We start from the raw sequence: 22,500 nt of genomic DNA, 5'->3' as shown, positions 1-22,500 counted from the left end.
TGTGTGTGTGTGTGTGTGTGTGTGTGTGTGTGTGTGTGTGTGTGTGTGTGTGTGTGTGTGTGTGTGTGTGTGTGTGTGTGCGTGCGTGCGTGCGTGCGTGCGTGCGTGCGTGCGTGCGTGCGTGCGTGCGTGCGTGCGTGCGTGCGTGCGTGCGTGCGTGCGAAAACTTCTACAGATTCCACTCAATTATATAACGACTGAATTCCGAACATTGCTGGCCAGCAATAACCTACCTGACCTGGCGGAGACCTGTGCTCTGAGGAGCACGTTTTCTAGTTATATTTGGATTTGTTCCAAGTTATGACCAACATAATTATGAACTGTCCGTGTTATCGTACAGTATAAGCATAATTTCTATTACTGTATATGTTTTCCTTTTATTTGTGTGTTCTAGGTTAGCTGAACAAAATTGAAACAAGACATGAGCCATTATTTATTCACAAAACTCAGATTTTTGAAAGGATTTAGAACAGAATCAGAACAGAGAATGGTCTGGAGCGAAAGAGACTGATAAAGACATGGACAAAACAGCAGAAAGAATAAAGTCACGTCGGTTATAGTGCCGACATAGTGAAAACCTCAGCACTCATATCGACACTTTGAGAGTTTAAATGCTGTGCACTATACTGTACTTACTGTGTTTTTGACCATGTCCATGCCCATGAACATACTTACCAATGTTTTTGACCATGTTCATGCCATAACAATACTTACCAGTTTTTTTGACCATGTCCATGCCATGAAAATACTTACTGTGTTTTTGACCATGTCCATGCCATGAAAATACTTACTGTGTTTTTGACCATGTCCATGCCCATGAAAATACTTACCGGTATTTTTGACCATGTCCATGCCGATGAAAATACTTACCAGTGTTTTTGACCATCTCCATGCCCATTAAAATACAGTGTTTTTGACCATGTCCATGCCCATGAAAATACAATGGCTGAATGAAATTAAAATGATCGCATGGCATTCATAAGTAAGCCGGTCGGACAGTCTGTTAGTGGACACAGTAACAGGACAAGGACAGGGAGGGACAAGAGAACAGGGGAGAGTACATTATAGGGAAAGGTGTGTTTGTGTGTGTGTGTGTGTGTGTGTGTGTGTGTGTGCGTGCGTGCGTGCGTGCGTGCGTGCGTGCGTGCGTGCGTGCGTGTTCCTACTGTACCTATCTCCCCCTTTCTCTCCCTCCCCTGTGGGGATGTTGTTGCACATCCATCGTTCAGTTCCCCTCAGTCAGCGTCTCGCTGCACAACGCGGGAGGGGTCCATATCAGTGTCCCCCTCTTAATTGGCGTTAAAGATGCCCAGAGCCTTGGCAAACGCACTCACACACACACACACCCGCATGCACTGTACACGTTGTGTGCACACATGCCGTACGCAATGACTCCGCTCTGCTCTTACAGTGGCAAGAGCAGAGCGGCTGACTTGCGGGGAAAATAGAAGGCGGGTGTGGAGAGAGAGAGAGAGAAAAAAACAAAGAATAGACCCTCTGTAGTGGTCCTTTGCGGGATGAAAACTGCAATGATAGCGGATATTCTGCTCTTAATTACTGCCTGTTTACTCCGCCCCCCCCCCCCCCACACCCTCCATCCCCCGCTCAACGCTCTCACCCCTTTCCCTTGCATTCTCACCCCATCATCATCATCATCATCATTGACCTCCCTCTCTCTCTCCCCCACTGTCGCTGCTCCCCGGGCATCCATGGCAGAACACGCAACTCTCTCACCTCCAAAAAAAAAAGAGAGAAGAGTTGAAACTTTGTTCACAAATTACAAAGGTGGTACAGCAATTACAGTAGCAGTAAGAGTATATTACAGTGCATGTTACCATTCCCATCTTTTACAGCTCAAATCCAACACAGGGGTGTTTTAAAAACATGTTTTTAGGGGCCTTTATTGACAGCGACAGTGGAGAGAGACGTGAAATGGAGAGAGGAAGAGAGAAAGAGAGAGAGTATAGGGGATGGCATTCAGCAATGCCGGCTGGGAATCGAACCGGGGTTCAATTCTGCTGATCAGCGCACAGTGTCCGTGCGGCATGCACCATATGCACCCTAACCATCGGGGTCACCCCATGGCTTTGACATCTAAAACTGATATGTCTTGTGAAATTTAAGTGGATATTGTTCAAGATAATGGTGTTTGTTTGTGGCGTGGAGTGGAGTGGGGCTGATGTGCTTGTGCAGAGGAAAGCAACGCACACACGCATGCACCACCACATGCAGCCCCATGCACACACACACACACACACACACACACACACACACACACACACACACACACACACACACTTGTGCACCAATCAATCCCGCGGCTCCCTATTGCTGGTCTCTAGGGAGAGGCTCATCTCGGATGCTTTGGCAGAGTTCATAGGTTCACTATTGACCTGACCAAGGGCCTCACAGAGAGCTGTTACTGTACACACGCACAAACACAGAGGCAATCTCTCTCTCTCACACACACACACACACACACACACACACACACACACACACACACACACACACACACACACACACACACACACACACAAAGGATAACATTTTGTGCTTACATGCACACACTTATACAAACGCGCACGCACGCACATATACATTGTTGTTCGTCCATCTCTAATATGTATACCATGTGTGTCTGTACTGTATGTCTCTGTTAGTGTTGCGGTTGGAAGTGATTAGGGTTGCGTCAGCACCAGAAGTGGCTTGAATGACTTTAACACGCCCAGGTGTGGCTGATTGCGACGGGGACATTATTGTTTCTCCTAATTGTGTACCTCGCCACCCGCAGATCCATATCTGGTCAGAAAGCTCACGCTTGTTAGAATGCGGCGTGCCGACGGTGTTACGCAACGGAGGAATACAAGCGGGAGGCACTCACTAAAAAAAAAAGAAAATGCTTGTGACATTTTCCACATTACAGATGAGCAATCACGTAATCTTACGTGGTTTTATATGGCAAAATGATTTAATGAAATTGATTGTGTGTGTGTGTGTGTGTGTGCGCGCGTGCGTGCGTGTGTGTGCGTGTGTGTGTGTGTGTGTGTGTGCGCGCGCATGTGTGCGTGTCACCATCGTAACACGAGAAGGCATTAACGTATATACGCTCTCCGATGCGGTATGGCTGGCGTTGCCAATTTCCTCCGTTAAAAGATAGTAAAAAGCTCCGTCTCTCTGGAGTTTTGGGGAGGGGAGAAGGAGAGGTAGAAATATTTCCCCTGTCCCCTGTTGTGTGCGATGCCGTATTAACCCTGCAAGGCCCGAATTAATTTCTACTGGACAAAAATATTTTAAAAAAACCAGATGGTGTTGTAGGAGTCCTAATCACAGGAAAATGTCATTTAAAAAAATTAATAATGTTTTTGTAAGGTTTTATAGCCATAAATCATTAATCATAAATCATGCTCTACTTTGCATTTTTTGGATATTTTTCACAATATTAACATATGCACGTGTTCTAGACATTCTAATGATCACGAAAAACAATATTACAGGCATTTTACTTATGTTTTAGTGAGGAATAGCTTCAGTTACAAAGTGAGATGTTGTTCGTCCAGACACTGGAATTTCAACTTCTCTGGGAGGTGTGAATGTCACTCTCTGTGGGGGGTATTTATATGCAAATATCGTGGCCAATGGCATTGTAATACTAAACAATAGGTTTTAATGGTGATGTTAATGTGAAAAAAGAACAGGAAAACTAATTATAACATTTTTTAAAAAATGATTTAAAAACGTTGCCAAAAAGCAACGCTGGGCCTTGCAGGGTTAAAGCCATATTTCGCGTCACGCCTGGCAGATATACGGGCTGCCTTAAACAATATGAACTATGTGTTAAGAAATAAATTGCTTACACCACTGGAATTCTTACAGGAACACTTCAATCCAGACCCCCAAGACCATCTCGATCATTATTTCTTGCACATTTTCCCCCGTGCAAGCAGACATGGGTACTGATTGTAATAAAACACAGTGTGTCGAGAGCGGGGGGAGGGATGGGAGGGGGGGGGGGGGGGGGGGGGTCGTCGTGAGAAGGCTACCGTGACGGTGATACCGCTGCTGAACGCCGTTAATGCTCCTATCCGTCCTGGGTGTTTTCATCATGGTAGGACTAACCGTCTGACTCGGTAGGCTGTGGCCCAGGCTTTGGTGTGCGTGTGCGTGTGTGTGTGTGTGTGTGTGTGTGTGTGTACGTACATGTGCTGTGAGTGAAATGGGGGAGAAAGCGAGAGAGGTCTGTGGGTAATGTTTCATCCCCCTTTCCACCCATTCGTATATATATATTTTTTTAAATAGTCTCACTACCAATTACTATTTTAAAAAACCCTCTGTCATTTCATAAAACAATTATGATGGTGCTCATCTGCTTTAAAAGAATCAGATCCGGTTCCCAACAGGAAAGGGAACTAGAAAACTAGAAATAAAAAAAACGATAGTAGTAAATTAATTAAAAACGTTTCACTTTTTCAATTTTTTTCCCGGCCATAGACGGGTTTCTGGTCCACGTCACGTTTGATTCGGTACCAAAATTAGCCAATGAAACCAGGCTTAACCAGCGTTCCCCAAAACAACAGGTTTGGGGATTGGACGGACTGATTACACGATACAGTCACCTGTGCATTTAGTCTCAATGTTTGTAAACAAGAAACCCGTCTATTGTCTATGTGTGGAAGTTTCCCTGAGCAAGAAAGCCTAACGCTCATCATAGCCTTTCTGAGTAGCCATGGAGCTGAAACTGAAACTGAATTTTCCCAGCTGGATTATATGGTATCCAAAAACCCCCTGTTGTTGCAGAGGTGTGAAGCACAGAGGGCCATTTGTGTGTGTGTGTGTGTGTGTGTGTGTGTGTGTGTGTGTGTGTGTGTGTGTGCGTGCGTGCGTGCATGCGTGCGTGCGTGCGTGCGTGCGTGCGTGCGTGCGTGCGTGTGTGCGTGCATGCATGCGTGTGCGTGTGAGAGTGTGTATGTTTGAGTGCGTATGTGCATTCGTGGGCATGCACTTACTGTATGTAATGCTGCCTGTACGTAGAGTATGTACATACCGGTATGTGGTTGTGTGTGTGGTGGTGTGTGTTTGCGAGCGGTGTGTGTGTCTGTTATGCCTCGTGTGTTTCTGTGTGTTATGGGGTGTCACAGGAAGAGAACCACATGTTTTTTCCCTGACACATAAATCTAGTGAACGAGCCATGAATTGCTGTGGAAGCAGGAAAACGTAAACCCAATGTACACACTATATGTACACACTGGCTGCACAAACTCCAAACAGACTCCACCTCTCTCTCTCTCTCTCTCTCTCTCTCTCTCTCTCTCTCTCTCTCTCTCTCTCTCTCTCTCGCCCCCTCGTTTCCTACCGGTAATTAAGAATGTTGTACTTGCTTGGGCCTATATTTACACAAACTGTGTGTGTGTGTGTGTGTGTGTGTGTGTGTGTGTGTGTGTGTGCGTGCGTGCGTGCGTGCGTGCGTGCGTGCGTGCGTGCTCATGTGCTTGTCACAAATACATTAGAAAATGTTCTTTGTTCATTTATCTTGGACATTAAGAGGATGTCATGGCGGTTTAGGTATTTCATACTTAAACTCCATTTTTCATACAGTATATTGTCGTTGTCGGGTGGAAACCTTGTATCTCCGAGTTTCAAATGTATACGTTTCTTTCGCAAAGTATCATACAAGGCCGTTGCACAAAAGTAGTGAACAGCAGATCTACAAGCACACAACGCCTCGCACCACACGGTGCGAGGCGTTGTGTGCTTGTAGATTGGCGGTTTTCACTAGTTTAAATAATTTTTAAAATGATAAATGCAAAACAAACGGTTTTGGACATACAAGGTTTTCACCCGACATCGACGATATGTTGCTCACCGTTCACTTTTGAGCGCGTGGTGTTGTGGGTGTCAGTTCTTTGAGCTTCCAACAAAAGTATGAATTATCACCCACCAGCCGTGCCATGAGAAAATACAGATGGTGCACTTTCACTGAGTTTCTCCTGTCTAATTTTACCACAGAGGTCAACGGGTAAATTAGACGAGAGAAACTCACGGGAAAATGCACTGCATCTGCATTTTTACATTTAACAGCAGTACAAGCGTGGTGATTTATGTTGTCTTTGAAAGCTCACGAACTGGACTTAAAGCCACAATCCGTGGGTTGTACATGTACAGTATGCGTAGATGTTGTTTCCCAGGGACATGCAGAGAATGTTAGAGAGGCAGGGGCTGAAATCTCTAAAAGGGCCTTTTGGTGGAAATATATCGAAAATAGCAGACCTCCAAGCTCACAACGCGTTGCGTTGCTTGGAGGTCGGCTATTTTCGGTGAGTGATACCACTCTGATCTATATGCATAATCAAGTCAATAGACTGTTTGTCAGCCTTCTGATTGGTCCCTGAGACTCCCTGACTGGCCAACCAGAAAAAATCATTCACTTTTTGCTATCGGGGGTGGAGTTGTGCAGTGAGAGAATGTTGCTTCAGGCTTTCAACAACGGTCCGCACTGCGCGGCACGGCCCCCTGTTTTGCAATGTAACTACTGTACCTTTGTCTTCCCTTTTTATTAATATCACCTAGATGTTTTTCCTTTGGTACTTTAAATTGCAATAATGAGGCAATGAAAATACCCTCTCTATAAAAACAATCTGCCCAGGGTCATTTGTACCACCATAGTAACAGGGCAGAATGGGGCGGGATTTGACATACGGTCTATTCTGGAGATGTGGCCTAACGACATGGATTTCCACACAGAGAGGGCAATTCTTTCAACGTAAGATGCTGCATTCAAGTCCAGGAGAGTTTGGACAAGGCAATTCTCTTGAAAGCTGCCTTCAGTTATGGAATGGAAAAGGGGCATTTGCTTTCATTCACCACAGCAAAAACTGCATTCATGGTCTGGTGGATAAAAGGGCAGGGGCTCAAGCCCCCTTTGATGTCTATGTGTGCACCTGCCTGTATGTTTCCCTCTCTCCCCACTGAGAAAGGAAATTGCAATGATGTCTGAAACAGCCATCCGTTCTCTGGTTGTTTTGCTTAAAGGACGACCTCACCCATTTTTAACCAATCTTCATACTGATCATTTTTGTGTCTACTTGGAGGGCTGTGGACAGAAACCCACCAGTGACATCATCGATGGGGAATCCAATCTGATAGAAATGGCAGGCTTTCTATTCCTGGAAAGTTATTGCCTGGCGTTGCCAGCCTCTATCACACACTTTGTTTTGGGAAGAGAGTCTGGGATTTCAGGAAGAGTTTTCATTTCTGGGGTTTGCCCCAAACCACGTGCCCCAAGCTTACAGAAACCACGTGCCCCAAGCATACAACCCTGATTGGCCAACCCTTGAAGCTGTTTGAGGAAATAGAATCTCAATGGATCGGTGCCAGACTGTACTACAACACCACTACCGCCAGGGAGTGTTGTTGTGTTCGGTCTGGTTTATTAACCAGGCAAGGAAAGTTAGCCAGCTATAACGGAATCCATAGCCTCAAAGGAGTGTAAATCCTTGTAAATGTAAATACAAACGTCAAATAAAGTCATCAATCAATAGCCTTAATAAAAATCTAAATGAATAATCTTGTCTGAAACAGTCCTCCTATGATACACAGACCAAGTACTAAAAAATATACCATTTTAACATGACTGAGGACTGATACAGTATATTAAGATCGGTTAACAGAATTCGTTTAAAACAACCTCCTTTTTTTGATACACTTTCATGTCGTCTTTTAAAGGTTGGGAGAGACTTCTGTCTGCTTCTGTCCTCAGGTCAAAGTTTTAAATTTGAGTTTACCTAAAGACAGCACTCCTACAGGAGATCTTGTGGAATGGCAGAATGTGAAACATCGAAGGCTGGCTTGATACTTGACATTACACAAGTTTCTGTTTACGACGCCAAGCCATAGAAAGCCGGCTTGAGTTAAAATGCTTGCCTCAGCCCCTTGAATGACAGCTCTTCATGAAACCCTGTTCCAGTCTTTCATGTAACTCTGTCATGAAATGCCAAGTTTTATTTTTGATATACCTTTATTTTGTAGTATTCTCCTAGTGTTTCCTGTTTTTGCCTATAGTTATTGTTTCCTGTCTTACCTGCCTGTGATTGTTAGTTTCCTCCACCTGTGTCCTGTTAGTCTCCCAGCCAATCCCTGTGTTGATTTGTCTTTGAGTTCACCTGTGACTTGTTAGTCCTATGTCTATTTAAGTCCTGTGTTTGAGTTTGCCCCATGCCAGTTTATTAGTCATTGTCTTGTGCGAGTATTGTCTGATCGTCCTCTACGTGTCATAGTTTAGTTTCTTTCCAGTATAGTTTCCCAGTTTGAGTCTTTGTTTCCTGTTTATTTCTCATTAAACATTCTTGAATTTAGACGTTTTGCCTCAGTCTGGTTTGATTCTGCATTTGCGTCCAAATATCTGTCTCACACCCTGACAAACTCGCATGTAAATACCCGTGAAAGCACAACAAAGTCCTTTCAGTTTCTATGAGGGGAAAAAAAACCTGGGAGGATGTCACAGTCTAGGCCTGGTTTTTCATGCAACATTGCCAAAATTAAACGAGATTCCGGCTCGTCGGCTTTTCTTCGTTCACACCACGTTAACGAGTGTAACAACCGCTCATTACATCCCCGCCCACCCCTCCCCCCGACCTCATGCATATAATATCTATGACTACAACCCACTGCTGATTCGCTCGACCACGTTGATTGATGCTGAACACCACATTCTAATCCCCCGAACCCCACCCCCACCCCCACCCCACCCCCAGCGATTGTCCCAAAGATTTCTTTTTTTTCCCCCGCCCCTGCCACCCGCGCCCTGATCCCCAGGGGTGTCGCACCAAATCCTGGGCCCTGGGTACAAGGATTCACTGCGGGCCCCCCATGAATGCTCTTCGATCAGGGGAAAGGGGTTTAACCCATTTAGACTGGGAACACATTATTTTGTGCTTTAACTATTGAAAAATAGAAGATGCAAGCTTGTAGATCTGCTATTTTTGGAAGAATCGTGAAGATTCTTTAAAAAAGAATCCTTCTATTTGTTTCTATGTCAGTGGTGCTCAAACCTTTTCACGTGAAGGACCCCCAAAATCATATGTATTTGCCCACAGACCCCCATCTCAAAATGTTTTATTCCAGGGTCCCCCCCAGAAGCAAAATTCGAGTAACAAATGTTTGCTTAGAAAAATACATTTATTCAAAGATTTGCACACATTTTCACGACTTTTCAAAAATAACAGATCTACAAGCTATAGCATCACAGCACTCGGTGCCGCGCTGTGAGCTTATATATCTGCTATTTGTCAATGGCTAAAGTATAAAATAATTAAGGCCCCTCCACCTCCTTGGGCCCTACAGTAACTCAGTCCCACTTTTCCCCCCCTTGTGACGCCCCTGCTGATCCCCGAGACGGCCCCGTTGTGTGTTCACTGTCACGCAGACACAACAGCTCATGTTTTCGGCCCCTTGTTTCAATCATCCGCATCGATGCCAGTCCCGCCGCTCCTCTCCAACCGTCCCCATCGAGTTATGTCATCGCTCTCTCGGATGATGGATAAGGCAGGACTGGGCAAACTGCCTCTGATGTCTTCCAAAAAGACTCGGCGAAAAGCCCAAGGGGATTATCATCACAAACAAGGAATGCTGGTGCCCGCGTTACTGCTTTGACCGGAGGCCAAAGGAAGGATGAGAAAGAGGAGATAAGCTTGATGCCGTCTGTCTTCCATCTGAAACTTTTTCCCCAATCTTGGCCTGGTTTTTTTTAAAGCGGCTGTTTTGCTCAGCTTCACAGGTGGCGTGGTATTTTGTTTGCTTTAGTTGGTTTCCATGACATGATCTCTTTGAAAGAAGTGCAGGGTTGACTCGCCATCTTGGTACTGTAACGCCTAGCTGCTGTCAATTCTGACTGCAAGACATGAATAATCTCTATCTAAAGCAGGGGTTTTCAACAAGACCCCTTCTGAAGATGAAGCAGCCAGGGACCCCCACAACCTTTTCATAGATTCCATATAGTTTCATTGTTTGACAGCACGATGATCAATGTATTTTGGTTTCATGTCAATTTGTGTTTTTGGATATTTCACCACTTGAGCCGTCATTACCTAATAAACTTGACCTTTCACTCTGCTCTTTTCCCCCTCTACACCAAACCTCTTTGCCAAAAATAGCCGATCTAAAAGCTCACAACGCCTCGCAGCGCGAGGCATTGTGATCTTGTAGATCTGCTATTTTTGGCTAAAGTCCTCAGTATATGGACGCCAGTGTACAAGTTGTTAATATAAAAAAGATTGGAAGATTTGGAGGACCCCCTGTAGTAACTCTGAGGACCCCTTAGGGGTCCCGGACCCCCTGTTGAAGACCCCTGATTTAAAGTTCATACTGTACATACATACATACATACATACACACACACTGTACGAACATACATACATTTGTACGTATGCACATACATATATACATACATACATACATACATACATACATACAACAAATGACATTAACCTGAGGTGTGTGAGGGTGGAGTTATCGGTGACACTAATGGGTCTTATGACGTTATGGGTTCAACGGTGAGCGATAAGGACGACAACAGACCCCTGGAACCCATTCAACGATTCTGAGAAACCCTCTCTCTCCTCTATACTGTACCTCTCTTTCCTCTATACTGTACCTCTCTCTCCTCTATACTGTACCTCTCTCTCCTCTATACTGTACCTCTTCATCCTACAGTATTATCCCTCTCTGTCACTCACACACACACACACACACACACACACACACACACACACACACACACACACACACACACACACACACACACACACACACTTCTCATCTTCCCTCTACTAACTCGTTGCTGCATCATTTCCTCCCCGATGACTTCTGCAATAATACGAGAAAAAGAGAGAGATAGAGAGAGGGAGGGAGGGAGGGAGAGAGAGAGAGCAGGGACGTGCAGAGAATGTTAGAGAGGCAGGGCTTGACATTTCTAAAAGGGCCTTTTGGTGAAAATTTCAAAAATAGCAGACCTCCACGCTCACAACTTGTCGCACTGCGACGCGTTGTGAGCTTGGAGGTCGGCTATTTTCAGTGTTTGACACCACACTGAACTAAGCATAATCAAGTCAATACTGGAGATGTGGCGTAACGGCATGGATTCATACACAGGGAGGGCAATTATTTCAACATAAGATGCTGCATTCAAGTTCAGAGAGAGTTTGGACAAGGCAATTCTTTTGAATGCTGCCTTCAGCTATGGCATGGAAAGAGGGGGCATTTGCATTTCTTTCACCATAGTAAAAACTGCATTCATGGTCTGGAGAGGGCCCACTTTTTACAGACAGATAAAAGGGCAGGGGCTGAAGCCCCCCTTGATGTCTATGTGTGCACGTGCCTGAGAGAGAGAGAAAGAGGAGGCGAAAAGAGGATAGAGGAGGAGTGACAGAGGGGCCGCGGTGACATGCTCTCTCCACAGACCCCGGGCCCTCCCTTGCTTTCAAACCGTGCCAAACTTTTGAAGAGGCGCACTCGCGCTCTCTCTCTCTCAGTTTATAAATCGCCTCCCTCCTCGCTTTGTCAAAATACACACGCGTGTGCATTCACACACACTCACACACGCGCGCTCTCACACACACACACACACACACACACACACACACACACACACACCCCTCTGGGCTACAGACATCTTGGCAGAGCCGTTCTGACAGGCAGGCAGGCAGGCGGATCAAAACGAGGTGAATGATGGAGAGCGAGGAGGGGAGGAGGAGGAGGAGGGGGTGGGGGAGGGGGGGCTGAAGGATAACAATCAAAGGAATGACAGAGTACAGGTGTTTGGGTTTCGCAAGACAGACCCCAGGACTCCACGCCACGGGGCCCTCCTCCAGGGACGTGCTGGGCCCCTGATTCAGCCCGGGAAAAAGAGTTGTAGAGGCCCTCATTGTGCGCTATTAGAGAGAGATCTCTCTCTATAGCGCTGCTGCTACTTTGCCATTTCAGATCATGACAAGTGACAAGCCAGTGGGCCAATTACATGAGTTATATTTCGTCGTTGTCGAGTGGAGACCTTGTATGTCCAAAAGCGTTTGTTTTGTATTTATCATTTTAAAAATGATTTAAACTACTGAAAACAGCCGATCTACAAGCACACAAGGTGCTTCCCTTCGCTCCATATAGCGCTATTGTCCGGCAGCGAAAGTACTCAAATGTTTTACTTAAGTAAAAGTATCAATACTGCGATGTAGAAATACTCTGTTAAAATTCGGGAATTCATAATGAACTTGAGTAAAAGTACGAAAGTATTGGCATCACAATGTACTTAAAGTGTCAAAAGTAAAAGTACAATAGTGTTTGAAAATAGCAGATCTACAACTGTTGTGAGCTTGTAGATCGGCTATTTTCAATAGCGTAGGGTATAAAATAGGGCTAACGTGGTTAATGTATGTTGTTTTAATATAATTTGTATCTGCAACGTATCTAGTAACTAACGTTTTCAAATAATTGTAGTGGAGTACAAATATTTGGATCTGAGATGTAGTGGAGTAGCAGTAAAAGTATTGGATATTGGAAATAGTAATAAAGGTAAAGTACAAATACCTCAAAATTGCAAAATTGTACTTACACCACTGGGTAAGTGTTTCCTTTTTTTTTGGGGGGGGGGGGGGTTAATGTGCTGAGAGGGAGGGAGGGGAGCCCAGGAGAGATGAAAAGACAGGGTATTATGGACAGGAGAAGAGGGGGGGGGGGGGGGGGGGCTTCTCTCTCTCCTCCTCGGATACATGACCCCCCCACCCCCCCACCCCTACCCCCTCCTCCTAGTGATAACATTTGGCTGAACTTTGGGATGTGAGCCTCCCTTCTGACTTCTCCACGGCAAGGAGGCCAATCAGTGCCAGAGAGAGAAACAGTTAGAGAGAACCAAACGAGATAATACAATGGAGAGAGAGGGGGGGAGAGAGTCAACATTCAAAAGAGAAGGGAGGACTGAAAACATGGACAACCCTATAGGGACAGCAGGGATGTGCAGAGAATGTTAGAGAGGCAGGGTCTGAAATTTCTAAAAGGGCCTTTTGGTGAAAATATTGAAAATAGCAGACCTCCAAGCTCACAACGCGTCGCAGGTTGGCTATTTTCAGTAGGCTCCTTCCACACTAAACTAAGCATAAAAAAGGCAATGTGGCGTAACAGCATGAATTTCTACACAGAGAGGGCAATTCTTTCAACATAAGATGCTGCATTCAAGTTCAGGAGAGTTTGGAAGAGGCAATTATTTTGAATGCCACCATCAGGTGAATGGAAAGAGGGGCATTTGCATTTCTTTCACCATAGTAAAAACTGCATTCATGGTCTTGAGAGGGCACTTTTTACAGACGATGTGTGCACGTGCCTGAGGGACAGAGAGAGCAGAGTGGGCTGAGACCATATTGACACAGTTTGACGCTCATATTGATAGGATAGTTGTTTTCACACTAATTCATACTACTTGTGCCTGCAAGGCACAACGATTTGCAAGTCAAAAATATCAAGACCCTTCTGTATGGCTAAAATGTGTTGCTTGCAACGCATTGTGAGCTTGTCGCTATTTTTTGACTGTGTGTAAACTGTGTATCATGCAACACCGTTTTTTTAAAAACTTTTATTATTGTAACAGGAAACACATTGGAGTCTCGAGTTGAAAAATCATGAAAAAACTCTCTTTTTCTCTCTCTGTGTTTCTCTCTGTTTCTCTCTCCCTCTCTCCCTCTCCCTCTCCCTCTCTCTATCTCTCTCGCCCCCAGCTCACCTTATGTACAGTATAAATGCCATTATGCAGATAGGCCGCAAGGCAGCATTTGAACTGGGCCACAGATAGAGGAGACCGGTTGAGCTGCTTAAAGGAGAACACATGTGAGTTTAGCTCAAAGAAATACATTTTCATAAAAATAAAAAAAATAAAAACCTTGACCCCAGCTAAAGATTAGACACCATAGGGAGGCAGCTACGATACACTTAATCCCTTTTATTCCATTCCATTTTCCTGACTTCTGTGTTCTCTCTTTCCTTCTACGGAATGCTAATTCTTCTTTTATGCTTTTCTTTTTTTCTTTTTTTTTTGGGCAGATGAAAGCTCACAATGGATAATCTGTATGGTAATAGAACTGCTTGAGCCCCAACTTAACACATAAATGTGTCAGGAACTCTGTCGGAATAAAAAATAAAAAAGCCAGCGAGAAAGAAAGAATGAGAGAAAGAAAAAGAAAAGAACATGGAAATGACTCCCCCCCCCCAGTCTCAAGAACCCTGCCATGATATCCAGAGGTATTAATTTCTAATTTCAACTTTTTTTTTTCTTCCTTCATGTTCAGATATTCTGGAAAGAGGACTAATAGCTGAAATTATATTTGGTAATAATTCATATGGAGTGGACTCCCTTTGAGCACTGGAGGGGCTCGGACCCTAATTCATCAGTGGTGTAAAGTAACTACAGTAAGTACAGTACATTTACTTATACAATTTTGAGCTATGTGTACTTTACTTGACTACTTCCAATTACCAATACTTCTACTCCACTATTAAATCCAAATATTGTGCTTTTACTCCACTACATGTATTTGAAAACTTAAGTTATACTAGTTACTTTACAGATATAAATTATAGTAAAATATTAACCACAAATTTTATACCTTGGCTATTTGAAAATAGACGATCTACAAGCTCACAACGTGTTGTGAGCTTGTAGATCGGCTATTTTCAAACATTTTGTACTTTTGGTACTTTAAATACATTTTGATGCACTTTTATACTTTTACTCAAGTATTTTTGAATTCTGGAGTATTTCTATATTGCAGTATTGATACCTTATACTTAAGTAAAAAAATGTGAGTACTTTTTCCACCGCTGTAATTCATCAGACGGAATGGGAAAACAGCCTCTGTGATATCCATGTAACAACACATCCCCTAACGTTCAGCAAAACAAATGCAGATCTACAAGCTCACAGTGCATCGCAATGTGGCAATTATTTTCAACGGCAAGCATATAGAGCCCTGGGGGAGTGTATGGGTTTAAGTGGTTAAAATAGCTATCGCTCGCTCAACATCTCATCTGGGAACATGTTGTGAGAGAAAATTAACGATCAGAAAATCAATCAGATCACTGTCAGCTAATGGGAGTCAAGATTTCCAGTGGTGGAAATCATATGGTAAAATGTGTATTGCTCAGAGAGACATGAACACACAGACAGTGCATGGTTTGCAGATAATTGACGCATATCGTCACTGTCGGGCAGAAACCTTGCATCTCCGACTCCAAGTTTCAAATGTGTACGTTTTTTCGCAAAGTAAAGGCCCTGCTTCATCATACAAGGCCGGCCATCGCACAAAGGTACATAGTGAAAACAGCAGATCTACAAACACACAACGCCTCGCGGTGCCATTTCAAAACTTCACATGTCCTGCCATTGGCAAGACAGTAGATTTTCAGGGGATTTGCAGAAAAAAATGATTGTAGATCAGCTATTTTTGTTAGTTTCTGCAAAAAAAGCTCCATTTTCCATAAAAAAAATCAAAAAAAAAAAAAAAAACAGGGAAAGAAACCGGTTGGAAAAAAATGTATTTGCAGGACATTTTCAGGAAAATAGCAGTAAATATACTGAAGAGATGAAACGGCACATCTAGACTTGCAACCGATACAAATCACACAATATTATCACGGTAACAAGTCTGCTGCGATATTTATTCCTCACAATAAAGAAAGAAAGAAAGAAAGAAAGAAAGAAAGAAAGATCCTCTGATGTAGAGCTGTCAGCGCTGTTTGACTAACGGCTGATTTATATTTGCACCACCGATGTTTCGCACCAAAAATATCAAACCCTCACGCAGAGGGTTCAAATTATTGAATGAAAAGGTTAAATCATCGTTGTCGGGCAGAAACCTCGTATCTCCAAGTTTCAAATGTGTATGTTCTTTCGCAAAGTAAAGCCTTGCTTCAACATACAAGGCCGTCGCACAAAAGTAGTGAAAACAGCAGATCTACAAGCACAGAACGCCTCGCGGTGCGAGGCGTTGTACACAGGACATACACAGTTTTCACTCGACAACGACGAAATGCTGGTTAAAATCAAACCAATGCGAACACTAATATGTTAGGCATGTTTTAGAATGTTAATGTCACTGCTTGCTCACTGTAATTTGGGAATGTTATTGATTTTGTACCTTTTTTCTTTTTTTAGATTAGAACCCCATGCATGTACTTTTTTTAAAATACTTTTTAGGTAGATATAGAAGGGCCTAACCAGGGACTGGGGTCGCAAATTAGCCTCGGCTATAAACCCGATATGGAATAGAACAGTTTAATGTTTTTAAAACTTGACACATTGTTTTTTTGTATTGTCTCTGTCAAATAAACATATGAATAAATAAATAAGGATGGGTGATCTACAAGCCCACAACATACAGCGCTGTGGCATGTTGTGAGCTTTTAAATCACCCATCCTCGCGTGAGACACAATGTGTAATACAAGGCTTAATATAGTATGTAGCCTACTGTATGGATACGGCTGCATTGTAATTTGTACTGGGGCTGTAAATAGAGTTAGGACAATAACTGTTGCAGGGGAAACACAATATAGGGTTACCGTTTTGTCAGGGACGTGCTGGGCCCCTGATTCAGCCCGGGAAAAAGAGTTGTAGAGGCCCTCATTGCGCGCTATAGAGAGAGATCTCTCTCTATAGCACTGCTGCTACTCAAAGATTTGTGACAAAGTGACAAGCCAGTGGGCCAATTACATGAGTTATATTTTGTCGTTGTCGTGTGGAAACCTTGTATGTCCAAAACCGTTTGTTTTGTATTTATCATTTTAAAAATGATTTAAACTAGTGAAAACAGCAGATCTACAAGCACACAACGCCTCGCACCGCGAGGCGTTGTGTGGCTTGTAGATCTGCTGTTTTCACTACTTTTGTGCAACGGCCTTGTATGATGAAGCAGGGCTTTGCTTTGCGAAGAATGTACAAATTTGAAACTTGGAGATACAAGGTTTCTGCCCGACAGTGACGATTTACTTTGTTGGCCGCCCAGCCCCCAAAATGGAACAAAGGCTGACATTTTCCTTATGACCGGCCTGGACCGGCCAGGAATGAACCGGCCGTTTGGGAGTTGTCCGCTTTTCCCAATGGCCAGCACGCCCCTGCCGTTTGTATCTAACACTTGAATCTAATTAGCCTTTTTACAAAGCATAAAAACAAAAATTATAAATTGAACCCTGAAATAACAGAGGAAAGGAAAGGGATGGAGATTCCTGCTTTTAACAATAGTGTTACATTATCTCTGAGTTGGTAGAAAATGTTTAAGTCAATGGATCCACTGAATTTCCCCTTGGGATAATAAAGGTATCTATCTATCTATCTATCTATCTATCTATCTATCTATCTATCTATCCATCCATCCATCCATCCATCCATCCATCCATCCATCCATCCATCCATCCATCCATCCATCCATCCATCCATCCATCCATCCATCCATCTATCTATCTATCTATCTATCTATCTATCTATCTATCCATCGGGGTTCATTTGGTACCATTGGTACACATGCAGTAACAAATGGATGAATTAACACATCATGTACAACCGATGCCACGAGTGGCAATGTAAATAAATACGTGCCGGGAGAGCAGGGGTCTTCAACAGGGGGTCCAAATCTTTGTGTGATAGAAACGTTTTTTTTTTCTCCTTTTTTTTATTTTAAAGGGGAAGACCATCCATTTTCAATATTCAACTATGTCATTAATATACCTTAGAGGAGTTGTGTGGAAATAGAAAAAAAAAAGTTCCCCCCCTTCTGTGTTGCCTAGAACTGGAGGATTGATTTTGGGGTTTGTTTTGTAATTAAGTACAACGCCGGTGTGATGTCATCACGTTGAACTTTGCAATACAAACCCCCAAATCAATCCTCCAGTTCTAGGCAACACAGAAGAGGGTGATTTTTTTTTCTATTTCCACATAAGAGCTTTGGTGTAGAGGGGGAGAAGAGCAGACCCCTGCTGCAGAGAATTCCAGTGAATGCATTCGGCTCATGTGTTTGTGCAGTGGAATACAATACAATACACTACTTCCACCTGTTTCACCAAACATTCGAACAAATTATACAGTATGTTGAGTTGGCAAAGAAAAATAATAATTGGGCACATTGAACAATGTTGAAAACGTAATGAGAATTAAAAATAGCACTGTTTTTGTTTCTGTATTTAGAAGTGCTGTGTGTGTGTGTGTGTGTGTGTGTGTGTGTGTGTGTGTGTGTGTGTGTGTGTGTGTGTGTGTGTGTGTGCGCGCGCGCATGAGTGCATGTGTGTGAAGCCACCCAACCCCACCCACCCCCCTCTCACGCTTTGAGGTTTTCTAGCCTGTAATTCTGGTGAGGAAGAGGAGAAAATGAGCAACCCCCCCCCCCCCCCCCACCCCCCACCCCTTCAAAGCATGTGTTGTTAATTAGCTTGTGCTTTTATCAGCATTTTCTAATGAAACCTTTAGGACGCGCCTCATCAGAGAGTGAAAGAGAGAGATCTTCTCCGTTTGTGAGGACGCTCAGCAAGGCTGCCGGACGATAATCTATTTTTGACCAGATACCTCGATATAAATATGGTCAGGGTTAACATTGAGACAAAATACGTTTTCTAAAAGTATACACTTGGGCAAGGAAAGACAACAATTACTCCTTATCACAGTATTACAATGTCCACAAATCCCACACGATATCAGGCTCCATTTTTGTCCATGCCTTAACCCTTATGCATTTTTTTACTATTTTGAAAAATGTTCTTGAATATTAAAAATAGTTTAAACAAAAAAGCAAATACGTTTATAGGGATAAGGGCTGAGGCATGGATGAAATATAGCTGGATATCTCTAGTCTCACAGCGATTATTAATATCTTTATTAATATTGATTGATTGATTGATTGATTGATTGAAGACTTTATTAGAAGTTTGCATAGAAAAAGGTACAGTTTCCTGACGGTACAGTTCACTGGTACAAGGTCAACTAAAAGGAGATCCTAGAAAAGACTAAGCTTATTTCCATAGGAAACCATTGAAGCATCTCATATAACATTGAATGACAGACGGATAGAACACAGTACTATGCAGTAGATATAATTTAAAAAAAAGTAAATAAAAATAAAATAAACAGTGCAAAAAATATATACAGTAGGTAAATACAGAGTAGGGTCAGGGGAGGCTGGGCTAGGTTTGTTATTGCCAGTTGCGAATGGCTGCCGCCTGTAAGTGGTTTTTCAGGGCGATTTTAAATCAGTATCAGTATATTGTAATTGCCATATTGCTAGTTGAATGAACGTGCGTGCACCTGTACGTGTACATGTGAATGATCGTGTAGCACTTCCTGTTGCCTGCCTGCACTGTACATCCATGTACATGTATGTGCGTACAGTACACGTACCATAGCGCCGCAAACATGCTCGGGAGCGGAAAGAGGGAGGCTCTCTGCGCCTGCCTGTAAACGAGCGGCGTATGTGTCTCCTTTCTTAAGCGCCCCGCTAATCACACAAATTATTGCTTCTAATTAGCGCCGTGCTTGTAATTAATTCCTCCACTATCACATCGTTTAGCACGCCTTCGCACCGTGGCACCTGTACGCCCCCCCCCCCCCACACACACACACACACACACACACACACACACACACACACACACACACACACACACACACACACACACACACACACACACACACACACTGAGTCTCTCCACTTGTTTTTGTTTTATTCAGTAAACATTATTTACACTGACAATGATGAGTGTAACCGTCCCGCTAGGCCTGCGTCTCAGCCTACCGCCGAACGTGGAGGGACCCAAAAGAACCCCACAGAGAGAGAGAGAGAGCGTTGTACCGGCGTCGACGCCGTCCCCTCCTCCTCCCTAATGTGGATTAATAAAGTGATAACGCTCTTTGTTAATTAATATGAGCGTGCCGCACTAATTACTTACGCTGTACGACAAGCGAGCTGTTGAACCCGTAAGAAAAGGAATGGTGTCATATATCGGGGCCTGTTTATGCTGCGAGGAAGCCAGGTCTGAGTTCTGAGACTGCACAGAGAGGAAATGAGAGCGAGCAGGGACATGCAGAGAATGTTAGAGAGGCAGGGGCTGAGATATCTAAAAGGGCCTTTTGGTGAAAATATTGAAAATAGCAGACCTCCGAGCTCACAACGCGTCGCAGCGATGCGTTGTGAGCTTGGAGGTCGGCTATTTTCAGTACTTGATACCACACTAAACTAAACATAAAAAAAGGCAATGTGGTGTACAGCATGGATTTCTACACAGAGAGGGGCAATTCTAAAGTGGCAATTTATGGACTTTTTAATACCTCTAAAATGTTCAGTAGAGTGGAAAAGGCAATTCTTTTGAATGCTGCCTTCAGGTATGGAAAGGGGGCATTTGCATTTCTTTCACCGTTGTAAAAACTGCATTCATGTTCTGGAGAGGGCACTTTTTACAGACGGGTAAAAGGGCAGGGGCTCAAGCCCCCTTTCATGTGCCTGAAAGTGAGAGAGAGAGAGAGAGAGAGAGAGAGAGAGAGAGAGAGAGAGAGAGAGAGAGAGAGAGTTTAACCCCAACGTAATCCAATGCGTATTATGACACGGAAGTGATGAGTGAGAGTGACAAACCCACATGGCTTGCAGAATAGTGCTGCAGCCTAAAGGCTAAGTATGGATTTCTACCAGTGCCTTCGAGAACCCACGAGAGATTTCTTTATTTTATTGTTTTATTATTTATGTAGTGCGCGCACACAGCATTCCATTCTTCCATCTTCTCTCTAGCACAGTGGTTCTCAACCTTTTCAGGCCGCGACCCCAAAAATAATCACATTTTAACTGGGGACCCCCCCACCCTGACGAGCACTTGAGGAATTACATTTTGTATAACACGGTTCTATTGTGAAATTAGCAGATGTACATGCTCACAACGCCTCGCAACGCGAGACGTTGTGAGCATGTAGATCGGCTATTTTCACAATTTCTGTCTCTAATATTTGACAATTTGGCCAGTGTTTAATTTGTCATTTTAGAGGTATTAAAAAGTCCTTACATTGCCACTTTAGAAATGTGCATAAACCCACTCTATACACTTAAACGTTATGTTGGTTTGTTTACTGTTGAGTGAGAAAACAATGTTGCACATTAAGTAAATCATCTGTGGACCCCACAAAATAATTTGGGGACCCCCCTGGGGGTCCCGACCAACAGGTTGAGAACCACTGCTCTAGAGGGCATCCAGAGCTTTTGGGCCGAAACTAAAATCAAATCCGTTCTTACTAATTAATCTCTCTAAATATTGTATTTGTAGTGACATTTTTAACAGCACATAATAACAGTGAAAATACTCAGTGTTAACATGTCCATTTGTACTGTACAAATATAACTAAATGGACCCTAATCTCAGAGTTAATTTAACAGTGAGAATTTCACTGTGTTGTTTGTGGACTCAACGCTGTAGGCCTACTCTCTGAATGCACACACACACACACGCACGCACGCACGCGCACACACACACACACACACACACACACACACACACACACACACACACACACACACACACACACACACACACACACACACACACACACACACACAGACACACACACACACACACACACACACACACACACACACACACACACACACACACACACACACACACACACACACACTCCAGCGGTTCTCCTCAGCAATGTTCAAATGAAACGGATGAAATGTCAGAAAAAAAAGGAGGCGAATGAGAACCGAGACGGAATGGAGGAGGACCCTCTACATCTTTGTATAATGTGCGTCATAAAAAAAGTGGACAACTTTGGCATTTCATGCAGGAAGATGAACAAATGTCAGAGGAGGGGAACGCGTGTATACGGGCGTGTAACTTCTCCCCAGTTGTTTACTGAAGCAGCGCCGCTGAACAGAGGGAGGCTTTTTAAAAACATGGTTGATCTGAACAGGGGCGTCACAAGGGGGGGGGGAAAGTGGGACTGAGTTACTAGGGCCCAAGGTGGAGGGGCCTGGAATTATTTTATACTTTAGTAATTGAAAAATAGCAGATCTACGAGTCTAAGTTCAGTGCCGCGCTGCGAGCTGTAGATCTGCTATTTTTGAAAAGGTGTGAAAATGTGAGCAAATCTTTGAATATGCTGTATGTATTTTTTTAAGCGAACATTTCTAACCAAATTTACCTTCGGGGAGCCCCTGGAACTAAATATTTTGAGATTGCGGTCCGTGGCCAAATACATATCATTTTGGGGGTCATTCACGTGAAAAGGTTTGAGCACCACTAACATAGAAACATAGGTTTTTTAAAAAAGAACTTAGAAGGATTTGAAATATTCAAAGACTATTTTCACGATTTTTCAAAAATAGCAGATCTACAAGCTTGTATATCTACTATTTTTCAATAGTTAAAGTACCCAGGGCCCAGAATGTGGTGCGACACCCCTGGATCTGAATCCAGATTGCATGGTTTCATAATGCCGGTTA

This window comes from Nannobrachium achirus, assembly GCF_963921795.1.
Source record: "Nannobrachium achirus genome assembly, chromosome: 7".
Classification (NCBI taxonomy): domain Eukaryota; kingdom Metazoa; phylum Chordata; class Actinopteri; order Myctophiformes; family Myctophidae; genus Nannobrachium; species Nannobrachium achirus.
This window is presented reverse-complemented; position numbering follows the sequence as displayed.